This window comes from Gopherus evgoodei, chromosome 5 (assembly GCF_007399415.2).
Source record: "Gopherus evgoodei ecotype Sinaloan lineage chromosome 5, rGopEvg1_v1.p, whole genome shotgun sequence".
NCBI lineage: Eukaryota > Metazoa > Chordata > Testudines > Testudinidae > Gopherus > Gopherus evgoodei.
In genome coordinates this window covers 73,604,706-73,625,285 of record NC_044326.1, presented here as the reverse complement: position 1 = coordinate 73,625,285, position 20,580 = coordinate 73,604,706, and the positions used below count along the sequence as shown (strand labels likewise).

Below are 20,580 nucleotides of genomic sequence, written 5' to 3'. Positions count from 1 at the left end.
CATTTGCACACACTGTAAATCATTAGTTCCTTTCTCCTTAGATAAAATTCCAGGCTCCTGTTTAATGGTGAAGAATGTTATAATTCCTTGTCTCCCATTTTAATCCTCCCATTTAATCCAGAAGTCCATGCTTTGTTGTAATATCTTTATTGTCGGACTATTCTGCTCCAACATAATCATGTATATTATTTTCATCGCTGCCCATGGAGCATTTTAAATTTAATCAGATTGTAAAAATGCTAGTGAGCTAAATGCATATGTGTTCAGATCCACAGTTCTCAGCTAACAGGCATTACATCCGAAATTTTCTGTCAGTGATACTTTCTTACTCACACAGATGATGATATGTAAAGATCATGGGGTTTTTTTTCAATGGTACATGAGAGGTTTACACTGTTATCTGAAAACAGGTTTTTTTGTGGAGAGGGGAGGTTGTTTGCGTTTAGTTGTGTAGTACTGCAAACGTGATTCTATGTATGAATATGAGCTTGTCTACATTGGCAAGTTTTGTTGCCAAAAACTGTCTTTTGGTGACAAAACCGCAAGAGCGTACACACTACAATGAGACTTCTGTTGCGAAAAAACCCAGTTTTGGTAACAAAAATCTTCCACTCCTACGAGAGACTTTTGTCTTTTCCCCTTCCTTTATTGTCAACAAAGAGCCAATGTAGACACTGCTGATTATTTTGTTGACAGAACTGGCTTCTGCCAGTATCCCACAATGCCTGCCCTGATCTCTCTGCTCAGTGTTTTGATCTCTACTGCCCTGCAGGCATGCACCCCTCTCCTTTCAAAGCTCCAGGAAATATCTGTGTGCTACTCCATTTGGGGAACAAAGAAAGGGCAATTAATTGAAATGTTCCTGTTCTGCCCTGCGCTAGGAACACAGCAGCAGGCAGACTGCTGCTGCGGGGGAGGGGGACAGACTGCTGTGCTGCTTTGCCATTCCTCAAGATGGAGAGCTCACAGAGCTACTCATGATGCGACTCTTGGCAGCTGAGGGAGCTGTGGGAGAACTCGGAGAGAATCGCAAGATATGCAGCGATCAGCTCTTCCTTCCCACAATACTGCACTGTGGGATACATGCCCACAGTGCATTGCTCACCCTGACGATGTGGTGTCCCAATTGTGGCCATGAGCTGTCGACAAGAGGGAGCAAGTGTGAACACCCTTTGGCGATTTTTGTTTTGTCGACTTTTGGGTGTTGACATACGTTTTGTCAACAAAACTTGGTAGTGTAGACAAGGCCTAAGTCTTCACTGCAAGTTAAGGTATGATTGGTGCCAGGTTGGCATACACGTTTAGCTTTAATCGAGCTAGCATGGGTAACAATAGTAGTTACTGCAAACGAAGGTGTAATAGTAGCACTGGCAGCACAGGCTTGTACTCAAGCTGTGTGCCCGAGTACAAGCCTGCTGAGAACCCTGGGTATGTGCTTGGGTTGCTGGACTGCGCTGAAGTCTATGCCATCAACTCTTCACTACTATCATTACCTGCGCTAGCTAGATAAAAGCTAGCGTGGCTATGGCTGCCAGTGCTACTATCACACCTTCATTTGCAGTGTAGACATACTTTAAATTAGTGACAACAGTGTAACTTTGTTAGTGAACACCAGAGAGCACAATTACAGTTAGTGTTGCAATTTATATTTACCAGAATATAATCTCAACTAATGATAAGTATTATAAGGTTTTCTTTCGAGTGCTGATCATATTGCCAGCAAAGCTCGTTCGATTCTGACTGTCTAAGAACAGTTAATAGGCGCAACTGCTACTGGCTGTACCCAGGCAAACGAACAAAACATGGTATAAAACATTACATGGAGTCAGAAGTAACCTACGAAAAAAATTAAATTATTTGGATTATAGAATTTGCTAAATTTCAGTTGCCCAAAATGAACTAAAATTGTGAATTCTCTTGAGGAGTGGAAGAAATTCAAGCAACGTGCAGGGCTCATTTTTTAGGATCTCCTGACATCCACATATGTGGAGAGAAAATGTTAACTACTAAACTGGGTTAAAAAGAGATCAGTCACTCATGTAGAAAACAGAGTTGAGGGACTGTTACAACAGGTTTGAATATCAGAGGGGTAGCCATGTTAGTCTAGATCTGTAAAAGCAGCAAAGAATCCTGTGGCACCTTATAGACTAACAGACGTTTTGGAGCATGAGCTTTAGTGGGTGAATACCCACTTCATCAGATGCATGTAGTGGAAATTTCCAGGAGCAGGTATATATATGCAAGCAAGAATCAGGATAGAGATAACTAGGTTAGTTCAATTAGAGAGGATGAGGCCCTGTTCTAGCAGTTGAGGTGTGAAAACCAAGGGAGGAGAAACTGGTTTTGTAGTTGGCAAGACATTCACAGTCTTTGTTTAATCCTGAGTCGATGGTGTCAAATTTGCAGATGAACTGAAGCTCAGCAGTTTCTCTTTGAAGTCTGGTCCTGAAGTTTTTTTTGCTGCAGGATGGCCACCTTAAGGTCTGCTATAGTGTGGCCAGGGAGGTTGAAGTGTTCTCCTACAGGTTTTTGTATATTGCCATTCCTAATATCTGATTTGTGTTCATTTATCCTTTTCCATAGAGATCATGCAAATTTGGACACAAATCAGATGTTAGGAATGGCAATATACAAAAACCTGTAGGAGAACACTTCAACCTCCCTGGCCACGCTATAGCAGACCTTAAGGTGGCCATCCTGCAGCAAAAATACTTCAGGACCAGACTTCAAAGAGAAACTGCTGAGCTTCAGTTCATCTGCAAATTTGACACCATCGACTCAGAATTAAACAAAGACTGTGAATGCTTTGCCAACTACAAAACCAGTCTCTCCTCCCTTGGTTTTCACACCTCAACTGCTAGAACAGGGCCTCATCCTCCCTGATTGAACTAACCTCGTTATCTCTAGCTTGCTTGCATATATATACCTGCCCCTGGAAATTTCCACTACATGCATCTGATGAAGTGGGTATTCACCCACTAAAGCTCATGCTCCAAAACGTCTGTTAGTCTATAAGGTGCCACAGGATTCTTTGCTGCTTTTACAGTTTGAATGTCACTCCAAAATGATTATCAGATTTATAGCAGGCAGAGTGCAAGGTGCAAATAAATATTTTGTGACAGAGTAACAGTTCATTTATTCATCCAGCTTTCCTGTATCAGAAAATAAATTGACTGAATTAAGGAATGCAACTAAGGAAGATTCTCACCAGGTTTGCTGAAAATAACATTGCTGATTGGTCTAAAGAAAAACAATTTGATCTTCCACAAGTGTAAGAATGCTGAATATTACTTAATAAGACTAAGGTTTATAGATATATTCAGCACAGCAAAGTTGGGTTTCCTCCATTCTGTTTAGTCTTTAGAAACAGGAGTTTCACAGCTTGTACTCTTCTATTTGTTCATTGGATTGCAAGAAGCTAGGTTTGGTGTGACCACCATAGCTATCTGAAGACTGTTGAAATTCTGCTGACTTGTAACAGGGACTGTTATCAAATACTAACTACCCAAATATTCCAGAGATATCTTTCTGCTCACCAATCACTGTGTGGAAGAGTTTGTAAAATAATGGCTAGTCTACTACATGTACATAGCTTTCATTGTACAGTTTGGAAAGATATGTCCCATCCTTCACCAGGAGAAGATGGCATATTGTGAGAGATCCTGGCCTCCCCAGAGTTTGATGTACAATGCTGTAGGCAAAACTGGACATTGAGAATCAATTTTAAGATTAGAGGTTTGCTCTTCTGACTGGTGTGAATGCATGATTGTAAGAGTTTCTAAAATGTTCAGTGGTTGTAATAAGCAGGCGGCTCCAAGCCCCAGCATGCCAAGCGCATGCTTGGGGCAGCATGCTGCGGGGGGCACTCTGTTGGTCACCAGCACGCCTGCGGGAGGTCCACCGAAGCCGCGGGACCAGTGGACCCTCCGCAGGCACGCCTGCGGGAGGTCCACCGGAGCCGTGATACCAGCGACCAGCAGAGCGCCTCCCGTGGCATGCCACTGTGCTTGGGGCGGTGAAATGTCTAGAGCCGCCCCGGTAATAAAGTAATTATATCTAACTATTTTAATACCATTTAAGTCTAAAAGTCACATGTATAGACATGGCAATTAGGTTTATTATTCACTGAAGTCCTACATTTCATGAAACGTAAGGGCTTGCAGGGAAAAAATGCAAAGATATAATGAAAAGAATCTAGGGACTGTGTTGCTGTTTTTTTACAGAAGTTTTAGAATTAAATTTCTCACCAGCTTCCAAAAAACATTATTGACTTGTCTTTTAATCTTGTCCAAATATTCAGTAACGAAAGTGGTATTAACTTTAAACAGTTAAAATAATGTCTTGACAAAGGCTACACTGATCCTAAAGTAAGGCTGCACCTTTTGCCTTTGAATTATATACCATAATCTATCAACATGAAGGACAAAATGAGGGAAGATTTTTGGATAGCCCCAATAAACAGCTTGCATGTCCCTCTGTAATCCCTCACAAACATCTGATGCATAGATTAACAGAAACAGATAGGAGGTTTTAGATAGCAGTTCTTGTCTTGTACCTATGCTTTTCTACCAATGCACTTAGACTCTTTACAAGAACAACATATTGTATAGAACAGGATGCAGTCAGCTTGTAGTATGGCTGTCAACTTGGCTGACAGCAAAGATTGAACAAGAGACATCCAGAGTTAAAAGTGTGAATCTCTGTCTTGTGCTAATAAGCCAGATTTTGAACCTAAGAACTGCAATAGACCCATATCTTTCATGGATGAAGGACAGAGGGGGATCCATAACATACAATAACCAGTAGGTTATAGTAGCACCATAAAATAGGTATGTATGTACTAGAATGCAAGTCAATGGAAATTGCTCTTGCTTATGCCAGGGTTGAATTTCTCATTTAATATTTACAAACAACTGCATTATTGGGGTTGTAGTCATTGAAAATCTAGCCCAATTAATAAGTAAGGACTTAAAATAATCATACAAATGTTAGAAAAATTTAGAATAAAAGCTGAAAATCCTGTATTAACTAAATACTCTGGTTATTGCAACTCTAAACTCGTGGGATTATCTCATGAATATGGGTGACATTGTATGTTGTGTGAGCTTTGTTATAATGGTGTATGTGTTAGAAAGTTTTATAGCATCTCAACCATACCTGAATTTTTGGCTTGTAGATTTCAACCCAGATCGCTGTTACAATAAAGTAGCAAACTTTTGTATGTGACATTTTCAAAATTCTAAACCATAAAATAAATATTGTAGAAATAACCTCTCCAGTCTGACTAAAATCCGTATTGAGGAAACTAAGAACGGTGGTATCTATTCTGTCCTCATCTTCCACCTTATTGTGTGTTGCAGTTTGTGAGAGCCCTCGCTTTTCTGAGTGTCCTTTGCAGGTCATATGAGCTGCAAAATGTAACATCATCAATGAACAGAGTGTCTGCCTTAATACTGAATTCCTTTGCTGTAAGAGGATGTATTGTACCGTGAGTGAAAGCATTAATGTTACATTAAATAAAAACTGCATTGAGATACATATAGCACAGGTATATATTTAGTGTGAGTAGAAAATGACTCTCCATGTACACACAGAACTGCATCTGTTAGCATTAGCAAAGTGAAGTTAACTGCATTTAGTAATTTATGGGAGTATCTTGATCTTTCCAAATTGTTTGAGTGATATTGGCCTCATCATTTCTATGTTCTTGTTTAAGTATCTGCACACTGACAGTTTGCAAAAGACAGAAAGCAAGTACAAATCGGGACCATCTGGATACAGTTTTAAATTCATAACAGTGTTGTGCCCAAATATGTAAAAATGAAACATTATCATTGAAGTCTTTTCAAATGTATGTTCAATAGTATATATAATTTAAAAAATAAGACAAAAATATAGGAATACTTAGATTCCAATTTATGTAGAAACAAAATTGTTTCTATGTAGCCTCATTGACTTCAGTGAGTTTAGTCCAGAGATGAATTTGACCAGTGGTATCTGAAACTGATGAATTAATACTAAATCAGATTTTCTTCTTGCTTCACTTTTTTTTTTTTTTTTTTTTTTTTTAATCTCTGAAGGTTGATGCTCACAGCTCTTTGGAAAGTTCTTAGCTGGGCCACTCACAACTCCAGCTACATGCAAAAGCTCAATGCTGAAGATCAAAATTCCAGCACTACTCTATCCAGTGCAGTTCTGAATCCTTCTTCCAAAAACAATTATATCAAGAACCAGAAAACATCTTATAATTATCTAATTTATCATTCCTCAGCCCATGGGTAATGAGGGAAATCCTGTACTGCACATTCTTTCAAGTGGAGATTCAGGGTCTAGGAATATATCCTGTCCATGCACCAATCAGTCCTGTTTCCTGTGATTGTAAGAAGCAGCACAAATAGCTAACCTGGCAGTTTCACAACTCTCGTTTTTCTGTAGTTCAAAATTAACTTTCTAATTATCTGGCTTAGCTTGAAAGAGTAAAAATGAGGCTGGTGCTCTTGTTCTTGGCCTATTGCGAACATTTGTCTACATCCCAAAAGCACAGAGACTTACAACTGGCATAGCAAGACTGAAGGATATTGACAGGAGAGTGAGGAAGTTTGAAAGGACCCTGATCCCGCTTAGTCCTTCGTCTTCATCCACACCAAATACATCCACAGAAGTTGATAAAAAATCAGAGGCAGGTGACATTTGGTAACATGGGATGGTTCCTGGGACGATAAAGAATAGAAATAGTTCTCTGGAACCTGCAGGTCACATTTTGCATTTGCAGGCATTTCTCAAACTGAAACCCTCATATTGTTTACTAGGAGTGGTCACTTTCCTGTAAAACAGCAGTTCTTGACAACTATTTACCATTTTCTCCTTCCTCAACCTGTCCCCTCACATTTATGGTTTTCAAGAGGTGGCCCAGTGGCTTCAAGTAGGAGAAACTATGTTTTGTAAGATTCATTAATAGAGTCTTGTACTCCTCTTTTAAACTTTTTAGTCTGTGATTTGTTCTCTGAGTTGTGACTAGAAATGGGCTCCAACTGCAAAATTTTGATCTAACTCCCTCTAAGTTCAGGTCCATAAAGAGCTGTGCTTTTAGTTCAGACACGTTTTCCTTTGTGGATGATGATGATTAAAATCTTCTTTAATCTTTTCCATTCTAAGATGAGTCAATGAACTTGTACCAGTATGGTACAGGTTCAAGCTGCCTCACAGGAAGAGTGTTGAAAGACATGGTTTAAAGCATTTAGGAGAGGACTCTAAAGTAAAAAAAGAAGAAAATCAAGGGGTCTAAAACGTTCAACAACATCCTTTGGAGTATTTGAGGTTGACATTACATAGATTTAGGTTCTGGATTAAGTACAAAGCACCATCCCTGAAATTTGTTGTGGGAAGCTTTACTCTTTTTTTGAACTCACCCACTTTGATAGTTTAGTTTAAGATTGTCATGAAGATGTTTCTTTGCCAAGTGGCTGGAAAAACTTGAGAGGCTCTTGAAAGCCTTTTAAGTCAGCTTTTCATGAGGACAGAAAACCTGTAAAACTCTGCCAGACAGGCTGCTTCCCAGCTCTCTTTTGCCATTGATTCAAAGTTTGAGGTGAGTGTGGCTTAGATTTTAGTCAGCTGCACACTAGTGAGAAGAAAAAATATTTATGTTGTGAGTGAGTAATATTTTTGAATCCTGAGGAGCACTTCCAAAACATCTGAAAACATATTAACTCAGTAATGGATAAAAAATAAGATAGAAATATAAATACCTTGGTCTGCACACCCATGCAGAACTGTAAGGGTCGTAAGGAGACCCCGTTATGCCTCTGGCAAGTTACTTGCATTGCTGGAGTGTTGTTAGCACAGCGAGTCAAGAACAGATGCAGCCAGGCTACTATTTCCCTCCTATGTAAGTGGGCAGGCAAAGGTATGGAGTGGGCAGATGGCCCATGCACTCAAGCAAATGTGCAGTAAAAGCAGTAATGTAGATTACTTCCCCCTAGAGTAGTGGGGAGGTAGGTTGTTGCAGCATCACTGTCTGGCTCCTGCCCTGCTCATGGGTCTGTGCATGCTACTCCTTCCTTACTAGGGCTGAATTGAAGAGTTACAATCCACCCTTAGGAATTACTGTAAGAAAGTATATAAAGAATATTGAACCCTTAGGTTCATATCTTCAAAGCCTTTTACACATATTAGGATATAATTTTGAAGTGCCATATTCTCCTCTCAATTCTTGCTTAGCTTCCACCAACGTTAGTATTATCTTTATGCACATAATAAAAAGATATACCATTTTGTTATAATTTGTGTACTCTGTTGGTAATCCCCTAGTGGTTTTTTAAGTAACTCCTGTTGCTAGACTACTTGCAAGGGGAGAAGGGAGAGAGAGAGAGAGACTGTTTGACTTTTGAACTAAGCATGGTTCTGGAAACTGGCGTCTTAATCAGATATGCAGTAGTGTCAAGTACTTTCACATTCTACTCAGTGTGGATAGTACTGTCACCATACCTTTAATAAAATAACTTGAAATGTTTCCAGTGTATAGGTTATGTTAGAAATAAGAATCCCTGAAATAAAACACTCTGGAGATTTGGTTAAGTCCCCAATAGTACGTGTCCCAAAGAAAACTATTTGTAAGATAAGATGCTAGCTATGAGTACTTTACTGTAACCTTTATTGTATTATTTCTGACCCTGATTTCTTTTAGAATAAAAACATTGGAATTGGTGAATTTATCAAAAACTTTTCAGGAACTCTTTTAAACTTCACACATGAATGAATGAATGACAACATTATCTGAAAATTAATCCAAAAATATATAAGAGGAGGGATGCCTCGAGGAGAGAGAGTTTTGATCTTCCTGATCAGTTTAGAATGGCAGACTTCCTCCATCCATTATATGGATATGGTCATGGGTTTAAGAAGCAATGAAAATGCAGTGAGGTTACCACATAAGGAAATGGGTATTTCTGTTTATCAATCTGTATGGGGAAATAAGTCCAAATAGGGCTTAGCCTGAGTAAGCTAACATGCTTCTATACCTATGGGAAACATTACTCAATCCTCAACTTAGCACAATTGTGTTTCCTTTAGCATAGATCAATCTGACTTTATTTTCTTAAAGTCATTAGTTTTCTAAAATACTTGCTCAAGAAGAATTTCCAAAGTTATAACAGCAGTATAGGTCCACAGGTTTCTATTCTTTCATTTTTGACTGTCCTATAAATAAATCCCATCTATTCCACTTGATTTTTGTCCTTTGCCTCATTGAGCCCCAACCCAACTAAAATTATGGGCACCCAGCCAGAATCAGATAGTATTTGTTTGGTTTACTCCCTTTCAAAGTAGTTTAGGAAATGTTCCTTAAATATTTCAGCTATATGACAATGGTGTTTAACCTTTCCAATTTCGCCCTCTTAGCATCTTATTTCCTCCTCCTTAATGCCTTCCAGTTCTGGGAAAAGGGATTAGAAATATGCTTCATCTTCAGCCACATTCTATCAGACTTTTCTTTTTAAGTATCTTGCTTTGTTTTTGTATTAACTGCAATGAACATTTGTTTTTCTTATCTGAGTGAGTGTGTATATATATTCTTTCTTAGTGCCACTATGGGTGATCACATATTCTGAAGCCTAATCCTGGCGTGCACCCTAAACTTCCAGTGACTTTAAGGCAAATTTGGAGTGTGCAAGGAATGTAAAATCAGGCCCCTGGAAAACTATTCAGTACAGTTCGCTCTTTCTGCCTAACATATATTTATCTTTAAGGATTTCCATGACTGTTGAAAACTTGTTCCATTTCTTCTCAGATAACATACATTCCATTAACATTGCGTGGCCTGGGGCCATTTGGTTCCTCCAGGCTTTGTGAGGTTTTGTTTTGAAGTTTGCTGTCTGAAATCATTCATCTTTGATTTAGTGACTATTGGGGCTCTTCTCCTCGTTCCCAGCCCAGTAAATATAATGAGTTACTTGATTCAAGAAGTGGAGTTTTTATTTGTATCTTATTTATATCCTGTGCTTCAGTATATAAGGCTGCCTCCAGGCAATATTTGGTAAAAGTAGTGTGTCTGATGCTATAGGACACGAAGGATGTATTTCTAATGATCAGAGTTCTTTGCCTTGCTCCATTCTTTCTTGAGACATCCCAATTTGATGTCACTTTGTCAGTCATACTGTTTTGCTGTTTGTGCTATTTGTGGCATGCTTTCTTTGCTGTTCAGAAGTACATTTGTTTTGTTAGGACTAAGATCACCATTGGACAGCAGTTTTTTAGTTTTACTTTGTACATACTTTAGCCTAAAGTGATGCTAATTGGCCCAATTTTACAAGATGCTGACTGCCTTCCTGCAAGGCACTGAGGCCAAATCCACAGAAGTATTTAAGTTTTTAGGTTCCTGTTTTAGACTCCACAACAGTTCACAAAACTTCCACCTAACCCTGCAGGCACCCAAACTAATTCTGTACCTGAATTTCTGCCCTTGGATATGTGCAGTGCTACATCACTCTTGATGACTAGGCACCTATCTCCTGCCTAAGTGCCAGACTGGTCCACGAACCAGGGGAGAACAGGCATTCACCCACCTATCTTGTGTGCAGAGCACCCGCCCCCCCAATCTGGTAGGAGTGCATGGAGGCCACCTACAGGATCTGGACCTGAGTGTCCCCAGCTGTCTAGAAAGTCAGTGAGGGTGTTTAGCATCTTGTGAGATCAGACCCTTAGTCACATTGTGTCTGGTTTGCTTGACTTGGTTATTTTACAACTAAATCTTCCCCAGTAAAGCAGGCTGCATTTAGCCAGCACAGACCTGCAATTCCAATTCACTCCCTACATTCTGTACTTTTAGACTGTCAAATGCTGTTCTGCAGTTTAGTTCTTCCAAAATTTGCCAATCCAAACAGATTTTTTATGTTCCTAACATAAAGTATTGAATGTTTACTCCTTTACTGCGGTCATGTTTAATCCCTTCCTTTTGATTTTTGTGATTTTACCTTCTCTTCAAGCCTAGTTTGAATTCTTAATATGGCTTTGTTAGTGTTATTTGCCAAAGCATCCTCTTCTGGGTTCTGGCTTATATGCAGCTCTGCATACCAAGTCTTTCTTTCCTGCAGAAGATACTGAGTGGTCCTTGAAATGGGACCTCTTTTTCCCATGCCTCACAACTAATCTTTACACCTCATAGACCAAACTCCCCCCTACTTTAACTCCACCATAAAAGAAAAACTGCTGTACCTTTAACAGGGAAGGCTGATCCCAACGCCCTGCCCTGAGCCCCCTCTCAGGTCACACCCCTCCTGCAGCCCTGCCTTGAGCCCTCTCCTGCACTCTGCACCCCTCCTGCACCCCAATCCCCTTCCCTGAGCCCCCTCATACACTCTGCACTCTCCTTTGCCCCATCGCTTGCCCCAAGACCCTTCCTGTACTCCACACCCGCCCCACTTCACACTCCCTCGCACACCCCAACCTCCTGCCATACGTCCATAGTGGGTCAGACGAATGGTCCATCTAGCTTGATATCCTGTCTTCCGACAGTGACCCATGCCAGGTGCTTCAGAGGGAATGAACAGAACAGGTAATCATCAAGTGATCCATCCCCTGTCACTCAGCGTCTGGCAAACAGAGGCTATGGACACTTCAGAGCATATCCATATTAAGACTCTATAACAAAGGTGGGCAAATTTTTGGGCCGAAGGCCACATCTGGGTGGGGAAATTGTATGCAGGTCCGGGGCAGGAGGTTGGGGTGTGGGAGGGAGTGTGGAGTGGGGCGGGTGCAGAGTACAGGAAGGCTCTTGGGGCAAGCGATGGGGCAAAGGAGAGTGCAGAGTGTATGAGGGGGCTCAGGGAAGGGGATTGGGGTGCAGGAGGGGTGCAGAGTGCAGGAGGGGGCTCAAGGCAGGGCTGCAGGAGGGGTGTGAACTGAGAGGGGGCTCAGGGCAGGGGGTTGGGATGCAGGAAGGGTGCATGGTGCAGGCAGGGGGCTTAGGGCGGGGAGTTCGGGGACAGGGTGCAGGAGAGGTTCAGGTTCTGGGGTGGCAGCAACATGCACCGGGGCCAGGGCAGGCTTCCTGCATGCCTGCCTTGTCCCCTGCCCCGCGCCACTCCAGGAAGCACTGTGGCCTCTGGGGGAGAGGAGGGGAGGGCTCTGCATGCGCTTCCCTTGCCACGTCTCCAGATACCTCCCATGAAGCTCCTATTGGTCGTGGTTCCCCGTTCCCAGCCAGTGGGAGCTGCAGTGGGCGGTGCCTGGAGGCAAGGACCCAGGGGCCACAGGGATGCTGGGCCAGCTGCTGCTGAGAGCAGCGTGGGGCCCAGAGTGCCATGGAGGGCAATCCCGTGGGCCGGATCCAAAGGCCTAAGATGCCAGATCCGGCCTGTGGGCTGTAGTTTGCCCACCTCTGCTCTATAACATTCTGCCCTCAATCCATAGCTGCACACAGTATGAGCTGAGTGAAGCAGAAGGGGAGTAGTTTGCTGCTCCTGGCACCTAGAGGACCATTCAGCCCCTCAGCATATTTTGTCGACCTAAACTACACTAGCTGAACATGGCCCCCAGGGATACTGGCTAAGCAGGGATTGCTAGAGTGCAGTTTGCTGCAGTCATTCTATCCCTCCCTAGAAATCACCTGGCATGCCCCTATGCTTAGGGGTAACAGGAGGTTGGCTTGGGAACCACCTTCATCTTGGAAGAATCTATAGCTAAGGAATTTGGCTGCCTTCTGGCCCATTGTGAGGCGCAGGAGCAGCATTTAGGGACGGGGAGTGGAGGGACAGAGTCCTTTTTGCAAAGTATTTCTCTGTCTACCTATATGAATGAATATGGCCAAACCTCTTCCTAGTGCTACTACACTCCTTCTGCTACAATTCTTTAAGGCTGCTGTCAATGGCAAAAGAACTTGCATAAGATAAGACATTTAATTACACTGAGAAATTTTGAATGAGGATCTATGATAATTTTACATTGAAAGCCTTCTCATAAAATTTAATGTGAGAATAAATGGTCAATTACAAATATAGCCGTGGTGTGAGGACTTCGTATAAATGTGTATCAAATGGAATGTCTTTTTCTCTACAACTTTGTCAAATACAAATGATATTAACATTGTTGTATTGATTACTTTGAAGTGAGAGCTACTGTATAGACCTGTTAGACTGGTAGTCAAAACAGGGTATCATAGCAGTCCATTCTGACATCTTAATCTATGTATGATATAGACTAATTTCATTTAAAGGCAACGTAACACTCTCCTGCGCACAGACCTTTTCAAGTATTGGTCTTGACAGTACATCCAGCTTATGTTTATATCTTTTCTCAGGGTGTAACTGCTGATTTCAGTATATTAACAAAAATGTCTTTTTCAGTACAAACTATTTATTTTAAATTCTATGGGGTAGGGGAGAGGATTAGAGCTGTCTCCCTCAGTATAAATAAGAACAAGTATGGGTTTTACAGCATGACAATGTGTGAAGTTGTAAAATGAACACAGTAGTCTTTCAGAATAGATTTTCCATGAGCTGAATAGACCCCGCAGAGCAGTAAACAATGTTTCATTATAATGTTTGGTAATGGGATACCTGTGGGAATTTCTCTTTTTGCCCAGACCAGAAAGAGGCTTCCTTTGGATTTGGCAAATAAATTATTGAGGAATGTTTTTGGCTCTGCACAGGTGTGTGTGTGTGTGTGTGTGTGTGTGTGTGTGTGTGTGTGTGTGTGTGTGTGTGTGTGTGTGTGTGTGTGTGTGTGTGTGTGTGTGTGTGTGTTTTTTAAAGGATACGTTGTATCTGTGGCTATGTTCTGTAAGTTTTTAATGTGTTAATATGCCATTAGTTAGCAGACATGTGAATCACTATGCTAAGTTTTGGGGACTATATTTTAATAAAGGGATGTTGTGTCCCTGCAAATATGAACCATGTGTATTAGTATTGTGGTGAAAGGCTTAGTGCACATATTTTGTTTTCAGTTCAATCAAAGTAAAATAATTCTAAGGGAAAATATACAGTTATCAGTCATTCTTTACTGGCATCCAACCTATTGCTGGAAAATGTCTAACTTGTTCTTAAAAGTCTAGTTTTGGTCATAGAGCATGAATAAATACATTAACACAAACTGTATGTCTGCAATGCTATCCCTTTCAAGCCAGAAACAGACTCATATTCTGATCTTTGAAAACACTCAGTTTGACAGACTGCATGTCCTAGATGTAGCTAAATTGTGATTAAAGTACCTCTGCTAGACAAAAGCGTTTTTAGGAACTGTAGTATAAACAGTCATCAAGAAATTTAAGATATAACAATCATCCTTTCTAACTATAAAACTTCTATCAAAATAATTCTTCCCACAATAAGTTGCTATCAGTAAAAGTACTGAAAATACTAAATAAATCCAGTACTATTATATATGAATCTTGCTGTTTTAAGAGCTATTATTTACTGATATATTGCTGTTGATAGACAAACTCCTAGCATCCCATTGGGGATTTGCAGCATCACACACAATGTTAATTGGACATAGCCATCTCCTCCCCTAGGACTCCTCCCCTAAGGAGCAAATCCTTTGCAGCCATATTTTGAGTATTCACTTTAGTGGTAATGTGCCAATTGTACATGAATAAGCATTTACTATCTAAATTAGCATAAGAGTCTCCACCAGTGCTTCCGAAACTTGAGCACTGTTTTTTTTTCTTCAAAGGATTGAATTCTCATGGTCAGATGCAAAACTCTCAGGAGATTTTCAAAGTCACAAAAGGCAGCTCCCCTTTGTGCCTTTTCTGACAATCTCTCCCTTAACATTAACTTTCATCTTAAAGCCTATTTGTGAATCCAAAATAGCCTCTTAAAACTAATTCAGTATTTATAAAGGTAAAATGCTATCTGCCAAGATTCCTTGCCTGATGCACAAGAAATCCACAATCATGACTGCATTGTGGTGGATTGCACAAGGCATAATATGCTTACACTGAAAGGTTATCAGACCTTCAATGTGGCTGCCACCTAAAGAAAAAATATACCAATAAATACCAGTTTATACTCTTAAAAAGCCAGAAATATTTTCATACTACTCTCTGTTTCATACCACTTTGATTCCATTCAGAACTAACCACTGTCCGTGTTCGCTTGAAAAAAAGTCCCCCAAATGTGCCATTTGTAAAGCTTTACATTTTAATGGACAAAATGTTCTTTTATCAGAAGATGATACCCAAAAGAGGAAGATTTAAAGCATTACAGTTTATGTTCTGGAGCTGTTCAGACTGTTCTGGATTTCTATGTTTGTATATTTAGTATACAACTGTATTGAAGTTTTATGCAATACATGCTGTAGCTGCTTCAGAATGCTGAAGGTTACATTGTTTCACGGAACTGCATAGAGAAACAAAACAAAACAAAATTCAAGACAGAACAATTCCAGTTTTTTAAAATATGGTTCCTAAAAACTATCTTCTCCTGTTCTTATCCAGTTATAGGAGGGTGGAGAGGGAAATACTGTATCTGTCTGGGAACTAGTCTCTGTAGTTAAAATGTTATATGATGTGCAATCTAAACAGTTTTGTGAATATAAAACTGTACTCTTTTGAAGGAGGCAACAAAATGTGTAATCTTCTATTAGAATCATCCTCCTTTATAGAACATGGTGGTTTCTAAACATGACCTTCAGTAAAATAATTTCAGAATTCCATATGCACAAAGGTGTATCAAGTAGAGTATTTTGATATGCTGCTTTCCTGAAGGATGATCAAAGCTGTCTTAAACAATGCATTCTTGCTGTGCAATGCAGTTCTATGCTATCAGATTCCTTTGCTTTTATTTTTGTCCCGCTTGAATAGCTGTTTGCCAAACCTTATGCTTCTCCAGAACTTTGATAACTATCCTACAGAGAGGTGGATGATGCAAATCCTTTAAGTATTCCTGTGCATCAAATGTCTGCATTGCTGTTAAAGACAACAGCTGGTCAAAGAGAAAAAGCACTGGGAAGGCTGTGATTGAGGGGAGAGTGTTTGCCACTCTATATTACATTATACATATTAAGGTTGCAAAGCCAAGCACTCAGTAGTTAAGAAATGACAAAATTAAGGTCTCTCTCTCTCTCACACACACACACACACACACACACACACACACACACACACACACACACACACACACACACACACACACACACACACACCTCTCTCACAACCCATCCCATTCTTGTTCCCCCTGCATTTCAGGCAGGCTGCTCCTCTTCCATCACCTTGCAACCTGGATAAAAGCAGAGGGAGCATGACAGCATAGGAAAGACAGCCTCTCAGTTCAAGTGCCTATCACCTCACCAGCCTGGAGCAATAATTGCAGTGAAATCCTGCTCAGTTCTTGCAGCCTTGGGCTGTACTATACCTGCTACAGATTAAATCTTCAGAAGATTTAGTTGCCAAACTCTGTCTCTGCTGTGCATGTGACATTTTATTACTTGGCAAAATTTGGACAAATGTTCATGGAGAGAGCAAAAGGCACTTCCCTAATACCAGAGTGAACACCCTGCCAAATTTCAAGTGGGCAGGATGGCACTAGAATTTCTCAAAAGAACAGTTGTTTAAAAGAACAATTAACATGGGCAAAACAACACATTTTCCCTAATTTTGTTCTCAGAATCAGCTAAACTATTTTTCTGAACCTTTCAAAACAAAACAGAAAAAAAATCCAGCCTGAGGCAGATATCTGGGAGGCAGAATTACAGTACAAACAGTTTAAGCTTGGCAAGGTGATAAGCAACTGAAAATAGGGTCTTTATAATGGCAGTTGTTAGGTAACCGTAGCTATAGACAATGCACCACTCATCAGCACGCTATCTGAGCACCTGCCACATAACTAAATTGTGATCATGAAGTCTGTAGTTGATTTTGTGGAATGTCCAGCCCCACTGCCAGAAGTGCCAGTTTTGAACTTCTCTAGAGTTAACCACAGACAGAGGAATTGCGGCCTAAAGAGGTTCTGGCCCATAGACAAGGTACCATACTATGGTGGAGGCATCCAACATGCGTATGTTAAGCAACTCAGTATTGGGGCTCACAGCAATAACTTTCAGTAATTAATGCAGTTGTAGAGTAGGTTCCACTTTTAAATGAAATTTCAAACTGAATTAAAAGGCAGGACTGTAAGTACCAAAGTAATTGAAACTTTCTCTGGGTATCCTAAATGAAGGGACCTGAGAAGCAACTTGTGTAGCTTACGTAGTTTAGGGAGACATTTTAATTTTTCCACAGTAGTTGGAGTTCATTAAATAGGTTTGATAAGTCTGAGTTTTAATAAAGCAGCAGTGGTTCTTGTGATTTGGAAAGAGGCATGTCTGCTGATCAGTACAATATCAAACACACAAAGGGCCAACTGCAGCACTTAGCTACTGGCCTCCACTGGAGGTGGTGTGGAGTCAGGATAGCTCTGCAAGGCACTGTGCCTCCAATACAGTTCCTCTCCAGAGCACAGCATGAGCTGCTCCTCCCCTTGGGTTAGTAGTGCTCTTGTTTGATTGATGTAGAATTTGAACATTAGGTTCTTTAATGTGTGCATTACTAAAATAACTCAAGGAATAAATGGTCAGCACAACAATTTTTTGACCTTTCAATAAGGTCTAATTGACATGATTGTTTTCACAACAGCCTATGCCAATTCAGCACATCTGACTTCATCAATAAAGAAGAAAATCATAATTGAAAATGCCCCTAGCCAGTTTGCAGCAACACAGAATGTGAATATACTTTAACATTTCCCAGTTTTTAATGTAACGAAGTTTGTTACAAGGATGAATTAACAGTGGGCCCCTAGGATCAGTGTTTCTGGTGTTGCTCCTTTGATCATGTATCAGAAGGCTTAGGGACAGATTTGGTGCTGCAGTCACTGTTGCAAATGGCATTGTATCGAAATGCCCTTCCCCATTCTTGAGCAGGGAGAGACCAATGGGCTTGCTAGAAAATAATCAACCTCACAGGAGTTATGTGACCATGTTACAATGTTTATTCTCTATATGTAGCATCAGAAAACAGTGGCATTCTATAGAACCCCTGTAGAAGGTCTGAAGCAGCTCTGGAAGAGCACTTTAGTGCTCACGTACCTTGTGCATTATGAAACATGAAGTGGCTGATGAGACAGTCACTCAAAGCGCCAGTATTCCTACGTGTTTTAGGATATAATGTGAACTAGAATAATTACATTCTTTTTTTCAAGCCAAAACCTTGACATTGGTGTTGATATTGGGTCTTTCCCAGGAAGTCTGGCACCCTCCCTCCTTTCTGTTTAGCATATTAGTCACAGCTTGTTTCAAGCTGTTTCTCGTGAGCACTCCTGAAAATGTAAATAGAACATAGAATCACTGCTCTCCAGTTCCACTGTCTAGGACAGTTCTGAAATCCCACTATGGAATCCTAGCTATTGGACTAGCTGCGGCAAATTACTGTTTGAAGCTGCTGCCAACCGTGGAAGGTAACATATTACTGTGTCTTAGATGAAGGAAACTGGGCCTCGATCCATTGATTTCAATGGAGACTAGGAGCCTAAATACCTTTGAGGATGGGCACTAATTCCTAGAGGGCATTACACATTGTTGTAACTTGCTGACTTCTGACAGCCTAGGACTCTACATAGGAGATATAATTTAGCTTTCTGGCATCCATCATATCAAGAGATAAGTGGCAACCAAATGCTGTACTCTGACCCTCAGCAGCCAAGGTATAAATCCTAACCTAGGAAGAAAGTCACACTAGCATAGCTGAAACTAGAAGACAGCTTTGGAAAAAGTATATTAGATCAGTCAGTCAGTCTCCTTACAAATGCCGGATTATTCTGTATGCTATTTTTTCTAATGTTCTTTCCATTCTAACTTTAAATGCCCCAATCCATGCAGCTCACACTACACCTCTACCCTGATATAACGCGGTCCTCGGGAGCCAAAAAATCTTACCACGCTATAGGTGAAACTATGTTATATCGAACTTCTTTGGCCTTCAGTTGGCAGACACCGATCCCCAGCTCTTTGGTCCCCAGCTAGTTTTCAGAGCTTCCCCTACTCTGCAAGCACCAGGGGCGGGTGGGGGGGAGGGGTTGTCAACCCTCAGCCCGCTTACTCCTCCCCGTCCCCCAAGCCTCCATCCTTGACCTGCCTCTTCTCCCCCTACCTCCTCCCCCTTTACTTCCCACGCTGCGGGGGAGGTGTCATAAACAGATAGCTAAGGGTTAATGTCTCTTTCACCTGAAACACCTGACCAGAGAACCAATCAGGAAACCGGATTTTTTTTCAACTTTGGGTGGAGGGAAGTGTGTCTCTGAGTCTTTTGTCTGTCTGCCTGTTTCCTCTGAGCTTTGGAGAAGTAGTTCTATTTTCTAGTCTTCTGTTTCTAAGTGTAAGGACAAAGAGATCAGATAGTAAGTTCTATGGTTTCTTTTCTTTGGTATTTGCATGAATATAAGTGCTGAAGTGCTTTGATTTGTATTCTTTTTGAATAAGGCTGTTTATTCAATATTCTTTTAAGCAATTGACCCTGTGTTGTATCATCTTAATACAGAGAGAACATTTGTATTTTTTCTTTCTTTTTTATATAAAGCTTTCTTTTAAGACCTGTTGGAGTTTTTCTTTACTTCAGGGAAATTAAGTCTGTACTCACCAGGGAATTGGTGGGAGGAAGAAATCAAGGGGAGAGCTGTGTGTTGGATTGCTAGCCTGATTTTGCATTTCCTCTGGGTGAAGAGGAAAGTGCTTTTGTTCCAGGATTGGGAACGGAGAGGGGGAATCACTCTGCGTAGTTTCACAGAGCTTGTGTCTGTGTATCTCTCCAGGAGCACCTGGAGGGGGGAAGGGAATCAGGATTATTTCCCTTTGTTGTGAGACTCAAGGGATTTGGGTCTTGGGGTCCCCAGGGAAGGTTTTTCAGTGGGACCAGAGTGCCCCAAAACACTCTAATTTTTTGGGTGGTGGCAGCAAGTACCAGGTCCAAGCTGGTAACTAAGCTTGGAGGCTTTCATGCTAACCCCCATATTTTGGACGCTAAGGTCCAAATCTGGGAATAAGGTTATAACAGGAGGGCGGGGGAGAGGGAGCCTGCACGCCGAGTCCTTGCTCCTCCCTCCTGACTGGGGCAATTAGCTGGCTTGCAGTGTTTAGGGGGAAGAGGAGGGAAGAGGAGCCTGCACGCTGAGTCCTCGCTCCTCCCCCTCCCACCTGCCCCTGAAATGCTGCAAGCCAGGTGATTGCTGCAGGTGCTGGGGGAGGAGGCGGAAGGTGCTGATCCATGGGGTCTCCAATAGGTGGGAGGAGCTGTGAGGAGGGGGCGCGTAGAGAGGCTGCCAGCTGTGGAGAAAGTAGGCAGCCAAATAATGTAAGAGTGGAGTGGAGTGAGGCGGCCTGGTTCCCAGCCGCCCGGGATGGGGACGAGCCCTTCTGGACACCAAAGTGGACGGAGCCAGTGGAGCTTGCGCCCACCCCCGCTCCCTCCCCTGGAGGTCAGGGCGCAGGACAGAAAGTACAAAATCCCAACCCCCGAGCTCACTAGAGGCCCGGCCACTGGAGAAGCCAGACACCTGTGGCCTAGCTCCCAGTTGGGAGACTTTTGCAGCTTGTGACAGACCCGAGGACTGCCCA

The 20,580-nt window shown here is 41.5% G+C and overlaps 1 protein-coding gene and 1 long non-coding RNA gene across 2 annotated transcripts in view; one reads left to right on the top strand and one right to left on the bottom strand.

The window, feature by feature from the left end:
* Positions 1–20,580, top strand: part of PALLD (palladin, cytoskeletal associated protein) — a 340,242-nt gene that overhangs the window by 196,644 nt on the left and 123,018 nt on the right.
* On the bottom strand, positions 1,474–18,940 carry LOC115651917. Its single transcript, XR_004000490.1, has 3 exons — positions 18,857–18,940; positions 2,721–2,724; positions 1,474–1,483 (listed from the first exon to the last, which is right to left on the bottom strand). It is a non-coding gene; the product is annotated as an uncharacterized LOC115651917 (long non-coding RNA).